The sequence below is a fragment of the Podarcis pityusensis genome, assembly GCF_964106645.2.
Source record: "Podarcis pityusensis genome assembly, chromosome: 12".
Taxonomy (NCBI): Eukaryota; Metazoa; Chordata; class Lepidosauria; order Squamata; family Lacertidae; genus Podarcis; species Podarcis pityusensis.
The window spans coordinates 24,809,200-24,820,299 of NC_138037.1; the positions used below are offsets into that span (position 1 = coordinate 24,809,200).

The window sequence follows — 11,100 nt, forward strand, 5'->3', positions numbered from 1 at the left end:
GCAAGCTGATTTATTCATTTGGACTTCTCTTTAACCCCTCACCCTTTTTAACCCAGAGGCAGATAAATGCCAACTGTAGCTTGTGATGCACATGTGGTACGGTTTGCTCACAAATTAATAATAGTGCTGGCGTATTTTCTTGTCTCAATTCCAGAGTGATGATTGCTAAGAAGAGAATTTGTATGCACCGCTGCGGTTTGATGTTGGATTTGATCAAATGTCAACTTGTGAGCATTAAATTGTGCTATTATAATTCAGAAGTATTTTGCACTTCAAGATGGCAGTCTTTTCCTTTTTCTCCTACCATAGTGGCGTGTGTGACTTTAGATTATTGTAACCTGCCCTTTTTCTTACATGGAAACAAAATTTTTACAAAACCCAGAATATCCACGAGAGAGAACAAAGCCAAATCTCAGGATGATAGCTGGCAGTTACATTTGTAAAACTATTTATTGTTTTTGTTTATGCCATCTAAGACGCGGTCTGTCTTCGTATCTTGCAGCTATAATATGACTGCACCATTTTGCTGATCTGCAAACAATTACACGTGGTTACATCTTCAGCTGGCAGACTGAAGCTCCGCAGCCCACAAACAGTTTTACCTCCTCATTGTTGTATCCAAAATACTGTGATGCAGCTCTCTTACATTTTGTCATAATGATTTCTTTAAACACAGAGAAAGGGCTTGAATACCTGCTCGAGCATCTGAACAAGATGTGACAGGCCAGCTAATTTATCCTTTATTCTCACTTGTGGCATCAGAGCTGGAGTTGGGCGGGCTGTCCAAAACAACAAAGTGCAACAAGGAAATACAAGCAATTTTATTTCCGCCTGCCCTTTCCCCCTTTTTCATTTAAAGAGACACCCACACCCACTTCGTAGTTGAGCTGAAGAGGTGTGTGGACAGCAGATCTGTCTGTTGAAAGCCAGGCATTCTCCAGGCATACAGTGTAGTGTTCCAGTTTTAAGAGCAAATGGGACTTGCGGGTGAGGAGCGTGAAATATTCCCCTTGCCTTTGTGAGGAGCACAAAATTCTCCCCCCGCCTATGGCTTACCTCCTTGCAGTTTGACCTCCAAGGTGATGCTGCCTCCAACTGGACTTAAATTCTGGAAGTTAGTCCTATTGAGAGGAAATTATGGACTGCACAGATGACATAATCATAGCTGTCAACTTTCAGATTTGAAAATAAGGGATCAGCAGCTTTGAAAATAAGGGATCAGCAGTCTCACCTGTCCTGGGGACAGTCTACGGGATATCTAACAATCTGGGATAGCAGCGGGAAACAGCGCTGGAATAAGGGAATTTCCCCCCCAAAAAGGGAAGGTTGACAGCTATGGACATAACAGAGGGAGGCAAGTTAGAAGGTAAAACAAAATTAGATTGTTAAAAGTTGGTCTATGTGTTAGGATGGGGCTGTGGGCAGGACTCTGAGGTGAACCAGGAGCTCAGGAAGACCTTGTTGCTCAAAAGGGCTAACTGGAATAGGACACTGTCTCATGTTCCTTTCTAACTAGTTTAAGTGAATGGAGTTAGTTCAGGCTTGTTTGTGTTTCACAGAGAAACTGTCACCTGAACTTCATGTTCTCGCCACATGGGGCTGCTATCCACAGACCCCATCAGCTCATGACAATTTCTGACTTACCAGTTTTCTGTCACGAAAGGTTGCTGTGGTTCCAGGCTCCATCTTGTGCACCTGTGAATCAAGGTATATTTTTCAAAAGCTACATCTGTATCTAATTGATGCATGTTTTACAGAAGAGCTTCACACTGGGCTTCTACGTTTAAATTCTTAATGCTCATTTCATCAGACTACCTATTAGAATTAAATTATTTAAAAGCCCTGATTAAATTTTCTTCTATCAATTTGAGTCAAGAGGGAATAAGGTACATAATGTTACCTAATAGAAAACCATCATATGCCCCTAGAGTAACATTTCCAGGTCATTTGTAGAGCTCTGTCATCTAATAAGGAGCATGGCTTCTGAAATAACTCTGTGGATTGAGTCTTCCCTAGGTGAGGAAAACGAGGGAGGGTTCTTTTTCACATGGACATGGACATAGCAATTTCAGAAATGGAGACTAGTTCTATGTTGGGCTTAATTTCAGCAAAACAAGCAGAAAGCAGTCTAACCTAGCTGTGAATAGAAGTCCACTGGGGGCTTGATAAACCCAACTTTTTCCTCTGAGACCGTAAATGTTTGGCTGGTGTCAGACATCTGGCAGGCCGTAAGACAAAGGTTGGTGTCACAGGCTGTCCTCAGATTGCTGGGACACAAGTTTTGCATTCCTAATATAAAAGCTCCTAAGCTTTGAAATGGAACAGGCAGTGTATACCTAATACCTGCAATCCACCATGTCAGGGGCCGAATGCTGCCTCCCAAGCCTCTCTCTCTGGCCCTGTGGATTCTCTGCAGCCCCCCCCCCCACCCTGGCCCTCTTCATCTTCCTTGAGTGTCCTTGCCTGACTGGGATATGTTCTTGAACCATGAGATCGTCCAGGCAAATGAAATGTAGAAAAAAACTAGCTTACTGTCCAAGGATAAAATTTACAAGAGCTGCTCTGCCCACCTGGCAGAGTACCCAGGCACCACCAACACTGGCATATGGCCCCCAGAAGGGTGCCTGAAAAGAATGGGTTGTTGGGAAAAGATGTGTCGTCCGCATCTGACACAGGGTGTTTATCTCCCACAGACACAGAATCATAGAATTATAGAATTGCAGAGTTGGAAGGGATCATAAAGGTCATCTTATCCAACCCCCTGCCATGCAGGAATACTTTACTCAACACGGGGCTCAAACTTGCAACCCCGAGATTAGGAGTCTCATGCTCTTCCGACTGAACTATTGAGCTGTGAATCCCACAGAGGGTCAACTGCTGAACAAGGTCCTTACAGGGAATCCTTATACAGACTTTTCTCACCCTGTGATGACAACAACAGGCGTCTTTCAGTTATAGTTGAAAGGTTGTCTTTAAAAGACCATTCTACGTATCTCAGTAAATATTTGGATATCCTTTCCTTTCGGCATGTGATACTATCAGGCTTCACCAACCTGGTGCCCTCTGGCTATTTTGTACTAAAGATTCAATCACATGCCAGTGAATGGGGATTGAAGTCTAAAACAGCCAGAGAGCACCGGGTTGCTGTAGGCTGGCCAAGATTGACGAACGTTGCATTTCGGGATATTTATACTTGAAAATTGTAGTAACTACTTGTGGCTTCTTGTCTCCTACAACTCTCACTGTATTGGGACCTCCCTTTTTCATGATACTGTATGAACATAAGAAGAGCCTGCTGGATCAGGCCAATGGCCCATCTAGTCCAGCATCCTGTTCTCACAGTGGCCAGCCAGCTGCCAATGGGAAGCCCAAGCACAGCAGCAGGGCCCAAGCACAACAGCACTCTTCAAACTTAGGAGTCCCAGCAGAGGTAGAACATAGCCATCATGGCTGGTAGCCATGGATAGTCTTCTGCTCTAGGAAATCTCCCCCATCAAAAGGTCCAGTGTTGCCAGGAGGCATTTGATGCTTTAAAATCTAAATGTGATATTATGGTCTGTTTGAAACTGTTGCTAAGCGTCTGACTGTATTAACGTATGGATAACTTCTCTTTCTGTGTGATGTATTTAGAGGAGTGCTGTGTCATACTTCTGTTTTTAATTTTATTGTACTTTGAGGTAAAGTTTTATTGTCAGCCAGATGATGTCGTCGATGCTCTGTATTGATGAAGTGCCTCAGTGCCAAAGACTGTTTGCTTTCATGTCATGGTGTATACAGTGGATGTTGCACTCATTGGATGTTGCACTAACTAGATGTGAACTGGAATATTTTTGCAATTTTATTTGGAAATTAAAAAAAAACACAACGCCTTGTTATAGCCATGTCTTCCACTAGATTATACACATGCCTTCAGCCAGATCAGTAAGACTTCAGTCCTAAACACACTTACTAGACAGTAAGCTTCAAAATGGACTTAAAAAGGTAAAGGGACCCCTGACCATTAGGTCCAGTTGTGGCCGACTCTGGGGTTGTGGCGCTCATCTCGCTTTATTGGCCGAGGGAGCCAGCGTACAGCTTCCGGGTCATGTGGCCAGCATGACTAAGCCGCTTCTGGCGAACCAGAGCAGCGCACAGAAACGCCGTTTACCTTCCCACCGGAGCGGTACCTATTTATCTACTCGCACTTTGATGTGCTTTCGAACTGCTAGGTTGGCAGGAGCAGGGACCGAGCAACGGGAGCTCACCCCGTCGCAGGGATTCAAACCCCGACCTTCTGATCGGCAAGTCCTAGGCTGTGTGGTTTAACCCATGTCCCTTTAAAATGGGCTTACTTCCAAGTAAATGTGCATAGGATTGCACGGGGAAAACATACCTCACCTAGGATTTCTTCTGCTCTAGCTATGGTGCTCTTGCACAGCTTCCATTTATTGCAATGAAACCCAAATCATGGACATTTGTGGAATCACTGGGCAGGGCCAGCCCAAGACAATGGGACACACACAACACACACATACCCTGCATACCCTGCTTTCTCCTCTTCCACTGCCTGGGGCAACTGGAGGTGGCTCAGGGAAGCCCTGGCATGCTGAAGGCAGCGGGGAATAGGTTGGGCAGGAGCAGGCAGCAGCGGAGGGACTGTTACTAGGTTGGTGGCAATGGCAGCCATTCCTATTCACAGCCAAAGGAGAAGTGGAATTCCTCTTTCCAGATCTGCCATCCCTTCCAGCTGCCCCAGCCTGCCGCCTCAGTGAGGCTAATGGTTGGGTGGGCTCTGCCACTGGGTTTCTTGAAAACCTGTTTGGAAGCATCAGCCCATTGAAAGGTTTATACACCCTGATTCTGAACATTTGTGGCGCTTCCTCTCTTCAACTTAGTCATCATATAACCATGCAACCAGTAGCAAAACCAATGATGAGCATTGTAGGCCTTTGACAATGGCACATCATGTAGGGAAACACAGGCAAGATTGTGGACATTGGACATTCAAGAAGACAGGAAGCTGCTTTACACTGACTCAGACCATTGGCACACCTGGGGCCATATTTCCTTCACTGACAGGCTGCAGCTCCCCAAGATATCAGACAAGGGTCTCTTGCTGCCCTACTTGGAAATGCCAGGACTTGAACCTGGAACCGTCTGCATATGAAGCAAATGCTACTGAGCTATGGACCTCCTCTTAATCAGTGTTCCCTAAGGCTGCAATCCTATGCATGCTTACCTACAAGTAAGCCCCTTTGGACTCATCAGGATCGGTTTCCGAGTAGACATGCATGAGATTGCTTTGTAGTCATTTGTTTGGATGTGTAAATCAGGCCACTAGTCAATCCTCCTGCTTTTCTCTTTGATTAACTGAAGAACAAATAAGCTTAAATAATTTTTTTCATTGGCCAAGTTTGCATGATTGAAACTTCATCCAGCCTCACACAGCCCTTTTGCTGCCGCCTTTACTTTTCCCACTGCATAAGCAGGGAAACAAGCCAGGAACTTGCAGTTAATAGCAGTGCAATGAGTCTTGGCCAGACAGTGAGGCAGTTTGGCTCCTCACCCACCCCTGCTGCCTGGGTTTAAGCCCAGTGGAAACGTGTGGATGGGGCCAATTCTGCTTTATAGGCAGAGGAGAATGTTGAGGAAAGAAGACAGAAGCAGGAAGGACTAGCTGGATGAAGTTTGTGCACAGTGTGAATTAGGTAAGTTCACCTTCAGATGTGAACTGAAACGATCTTTTCTTTCCATCCAGTGACATCAAAGAGGGGGCAGTGAACTCTCTTAAGATATTGTGCTCTTATGGGGAACACCAAACGTGCCGTCCCATCCTGGGCAAACCAAGAATGGTAGCTTGTGACGTAAACAAGCCAGATCTTGCTTGGAAGCCATGAACTCTAATTCCTGGCTCACAGGTTAACTCTTCACTGCGACTTCCAAGCTTCTTTTCTTGCTTGTATGAGGACTGAGTTGTGCAAACTAGGCCACTGTCTCACTGAAAAATATTAAATTGTTTCCCCTGTTGGAACAGCAGGAGGGAATATTAACAGTCCTTGACAAAATTCTGCTAAGCACATCCTGAATCAAGTGAGGGAAATAAATTGTTTACCATGTCATCACCTAGGACTGTTTTTGCAGGTGACAGCTCTGATTAAAATTTGCTGAGAAATTCTCATTTGCATTGCTTAATTAATTAATGCTCTCGGTCCTAGAAATAATGGGGGGGGGGAGAGAATGAGAGGAGCATCTGCTTTGATTCCTTTAAAATGTTTGCTCTGTTCAGTAGCAGTCTGTCTTTTTTGTAAAAATCAAAATAAGAAAACCTGGGGGGGGGGGGTGAAGCATAATCCAGGGAACTTCCAGGACATTTGACTTTGGGTTTTTTGACCCCCATTCAACCACAAACATGCACATACACACTGCAGCACAAATCAAATCCAAGCTAATAAATAATAAAGCTTCTTTGTTGTGCTGATCTTGATTGCAATCTGCCCACGAAAGAGGCTGTTAATTTATGGAGTCGTTTGTGTAGCAGGAGTCTCCAGCCTTTTCAGACTCAGGGACCACTTTTAACCAAACATCCCTCCCTCTTTTTTGCCGTATATCTGTATGGTGGTAGTGCTGCTTTTGCAACCATTATTATTATTATTATTATTATTATTATTATTATTATTTACCAACCCTTCACCCTAAGGTCTCAGGATGGGTTGCAACATTGAACACAGTGCTAAAAACAGCCTAAAACAAATTACAACCGCAGAAATACGTGGGTCCTAGAATATACATCTCAAATGACAACCAGGGCAGCTGTACTAAAACAGGTGTTATGTGAGAGCTAAAGGAAACCCCGGTCAGGGATCTGCTGCTAACTTTTGAACCAACAGAAGTTTCCAAGTCATCTTCAGGGACGGCCTGTTATAGAGGGCTTTGCACTGATCCAACCCGGAAGCTTCTTAGATCAAGCTACCCCCCCCCCCCCAGATAACGTGTCCCAAACCACCAGCTGAAAACCAAAGCTTATAAGAAGGTTCCTATAAGAAGGTTTATAACAGGGACCAGGCAGACGTTTCTAGGCCACTTATAAGCAGTACATGAAGGCAATATTCTTATTTAACCCCCACCCCCAGTTGTCAACAAGCAACCGACATATAGCCATACCGCCCCATTCTATGGTTCCCAGCATCCAGTATTCAGAAGCATACTGCCTTCCTGGTCCGTTGAGGCAGAGCATAACCCCCATCGTGAACTTGTCTGATCCCTTTTTAAATCCAGCCAGTTTGATGGTCCTCACTGCCTCCTGTATGAGCGCAAATGCATAGGGTTGGACAGTCATTTCCTCCCTGTGGAAAGGCACGCTGCAGATGAGAGAAATATTCCACTAGCTTGTCTGTACATAGAAATGTACAGTTCCGTCCATGGAAAATCCACAGAAGTGGGAGGCTGTGGATTCGTAGCTTTGCTAAATTATATTTGCATTTTCCCCCATCAAAAGAAGCCATTTCATATCATTTCAATTACTGGAAATGTTTATTTGATGAGGTGCAATTTGACTGACGGCCTCATACACTCATTTGCAAATCTAAGAAACCCCCACGGAATTTGCTATTAGCCGTGTTGATATGAAATAATTGCCGAATATTCTGAAGTGCAAATGTTAGTTTCTCTGCTGCTGGTTAAGCTAGGATTGCATGGGAGCAATTGCTTGGAACAGCCACATCGGAAAGATGAAAAATAATAATGAGAAAGTTGGTTTGTGGGACAGGAGGCAAGGGAATAACTCCCCTTCCCCCAGATTTGCTGTGCAGAGAGCTCTCAAAAAGGTGAGCGCATGCTCCAGACACTATATCCTCTGGTGTGTATTTTTTGTTACTCTCCCCTTCCCACCAAGGAGTTTGGGACTATATGCATGCCCTCCCATGACAATCCTGCAATATAGGGTAGGACTGAGAGAGACTGGCCCAACAGGAGAACAATGTGTCACGCAGCTGTAAATTAATCAAAGCAGAATCTGAGTCTTCTTCAGAAGCAGAATAAAACTTTACTGAAGAAAATAAACTTGGTCATAAACAGCATAGTCAAAGAGCATACACAGAGTGCTCATAATAGCCAGCGGACTCTTCACAGAGGCACAGATCTTGGTTACTGATTAACTGGAGTCCTGAAGTCACTCTGTCTGCAACAACACAACATACTGGCTGAGACACACACACTACACGACAAACTGAGCAGAGACTCTGAAGGCTGGTTACATTTATAGGGAACCCAAGATGAGTCACGAGTCACAGTGACACAGCATTTTACTGCTAACAGTTAGGCTTGAAAGATTTGTGTAGGCCACTGCCTAGGCCTTGCCTGCTTCTACTCTCAAGAACCATTGTCTCATGACACAATGGACCCATGTGTTTACTTCCTCACATCCTCCCCAAATCACTGTGACTGGAGTGCACTGGGGACATAATTCACATGATTAAAAACTAGACCTGCCAATCAAAAGTCCCCCCTCCCCCCTCCCTCTCAAGCTTTGAGCATTTTCCCAATCATCTTGGTTTCATCGCCTCACTATTTGGGGTACACCCACAACCAATAAACACACCTGTACTAATTTCTACACCACACTGTCTCTAATTCAGAGAGGGCTTTCCTATCAACCAGGAGAACACAAAGTGTCTTATGGCAAGAAAAAGGCAATAAGTCTGCCGTGCCAACCACTTGCCGCCACCCCCTTCATATTTGCACTTTCCTACCTTGAGGGTAGACGGGCAACTTTTTTTTGCTGCTGTGGGCTGCATTCCCCTGGGGGGTGCAGGGGGCAGGAACAGGGTCAGAGCCAAAGGTGGAATAGGGTAACCCCCCTCTCACTGCCAGTCCTTTTTCTCTCTCTGCTTCTCCTTTCTCCCACCCCACAACACACATCCCCATTTGCCCCTGCTATATTTCCTCCTTGATGCCAGCATAAAATTGGCCTGATGTTGCAGGCTGCCTTCCCCAGCTATAGCCTTTGACTCGACAGTGTTTGGGAGGTGCTCCTGATGGGCACAAATGAAAGAAGCTGCATGCTCAATGCTGGGAAGTTGTAGCCCGCAGCTCACAGAGAGTGAAAAATTATTAACAAGGGAGCTTTTTGTTGTGCAAGAGTGCCCCTCTGGATGGCAATAATGCAGTAAAACTGGAGAAGCATCTCAGAACAACTAATAAAGTGGAAATATGGGCTGGTGGTCCAGTATTGCATCAATGACATGTTTGCATTTCAGCTGCACGTATTGACACAGGCAAAAACACAGCACATGCAGGCACTAGTTGAACCTCATTCTTTCTCCTGTGCATAATAGCACCCCCACACACCCTAGCCTGAGTGGGGGATATGCTGCAGAATTAAGAGAAAGTCGAGACCCTACATGGAGTAACAATTCAGTGTTTCTTCCTCCAAGTTCAAGCCAAACTTCTTTGCACAGTGCCACCTCGTGGCTCTTTTGATTGCAATCACCACATCTCCCTTCCTCCGGAGAAAGAAAATGAAAAACATACAAGAAGATGAGTTAAAAACATGGCAGGACTAATATAGAGTCACTGTCAGGATCACAGAATCATAGAATCATAGAGTTGGAAGAGACCACAAGGGCCATCGAGTCCAACCCCCTGCCAAGCAGGAAACACCATCAGAGCACTCCTGACATATGGTTGTCAAGCCTCTGCTTAAAGACCTCCAAAGAAGGAGACTCCACCACACTCCTTGGCAGCAAATTCCACTGTCGAACAGCTCTTACTGTCAGGAAGTTCTTCCGAATGTTTAGGTGGAATCTTCTTTCTTGTAGTTTCTTGTAGGATTGCTAGCAATTTCTATTTTCTGATTGTCCTTGCATCTGTAGGCTGTGGAAGTCAGGCTAGAACTAGGATGAAAAACGGAGTGGAATCTAATTTCTCTTCCTTCAATAGCTTTGTCTGGCTGATGCCTCTCCTCAGCGGCCTTGAATCATCAGCCACCTAGTGGCCTTTGTGCTTATTTACACTTATTTAAAACTTTTCATGCTCTTTCCCACAATGCGAGCTCAAGGCTGCCTGCAAGGCAAAAATTCAAACAACTCCCCCCCCCCCTTTAAAAAGAGTCAGTAAAGCTAACTGTCCAATGTATAATAATGGTTAAACAATCCAAGAGCAAAGTGAGGCAAAAGCAATGACGCATCAACAAATAATAAAGAGAAGCCCAGAGAAATAAAAGAGTTTCCACCTGGTACTTAAATAATAACCTAAATCAGCTGCCCCAACCTGGTGGCCTGCAGACATGTTTGGATTACAGCTACTGTCATCCCTGGCCATTGGCCATGCTGATGGGCATTGCCAAAACACCTGGAGGGCACCAAGTTGGGAATGCCTGTGAAGTAGGCATTTCTGAAGTGGGCTACAAAACTAAGAGGAGGCTCGGAACAGGATTTGCTGGGTAGCTCTCTTCTTGCTCTTGAAAACGATAGATCTAGAATCACATCTAGTTTTTTCTTCGGATGGACTTAAAACCTGTTTATCCTCTGCTTTCTTGAGGGGTCCCTGCTAGTGTACCTTCTACCCAGGTGCTGGTCATTTGACAATGCAGAGTGCCAGTAGGTGCTTGCGAGATCATTCACATCCATTTCTCAGCTTTGTTTCACATTTCTTTTCTCCAGCGATGTGTTTGCGTGTGATTTGGCTTCGCAGACACTCCTGTTTGCTCTCCAACCACTGCTTTGGGAAGTGGTGTGCACATGACATCCGCCACAGTTCACATCTATCCTGTTGTTTGTGCGGCAGTCACACGTGGCAGCCCAGGAGGGCGGCAGGAAGGAGCACAACCAACACACCTTTGCAGGATGAAACAGGCCACAACTTTATTGGGCTTTATGCAACAATGGGTTTGCAGTTGTATTAGTGCAAGGATTTTGACTCCGTTGCAATCCGTTCTTGCTGCCAAAATGCTATTGCCACTTGGTTAGAAAGTCACTGGAGCTAGCCTAGGATTCTCCTGAGCCAGGGCCATGATGTGAATCATGGAGGGAAAGGCCAAAAAATGCCCTTTGGAGGGTTGAATTCCCCTTCAACCCTGTCAATCAATGACCCAAGAGTTCAGTGAAGCACAAGCGTTGAGGGTGG

The 11,100-nt window shown here is 45.1% G+C and overlaps 1 protein-coding gene across 2 annotated transcripts in view; it reads left to right on the forward strand.

The window, feature by feature from the left end:
• ST8SIA6 (ST8 alpha-N-acetyl-neuraminide alpha-2,8-sialyltransferase 6) overlaps positions 1-3,772 on the forward strand; it is a 56,052-nt gene extending 52,280 nt beyond the window's left edge. For both annotated transcript variants that reach the window (XM_080974508.1, XM_080974507.1), the window contains exon 9: positions 155-3,772. The gene's annotated coding sequence lies outside the window, so the exon portion shown is untranslated. The remainder of the gene's footprint in view (positions 1-154) is intronic.
• Positions 3,773-11,100: the final 7,328 nt, after the last annotated feature.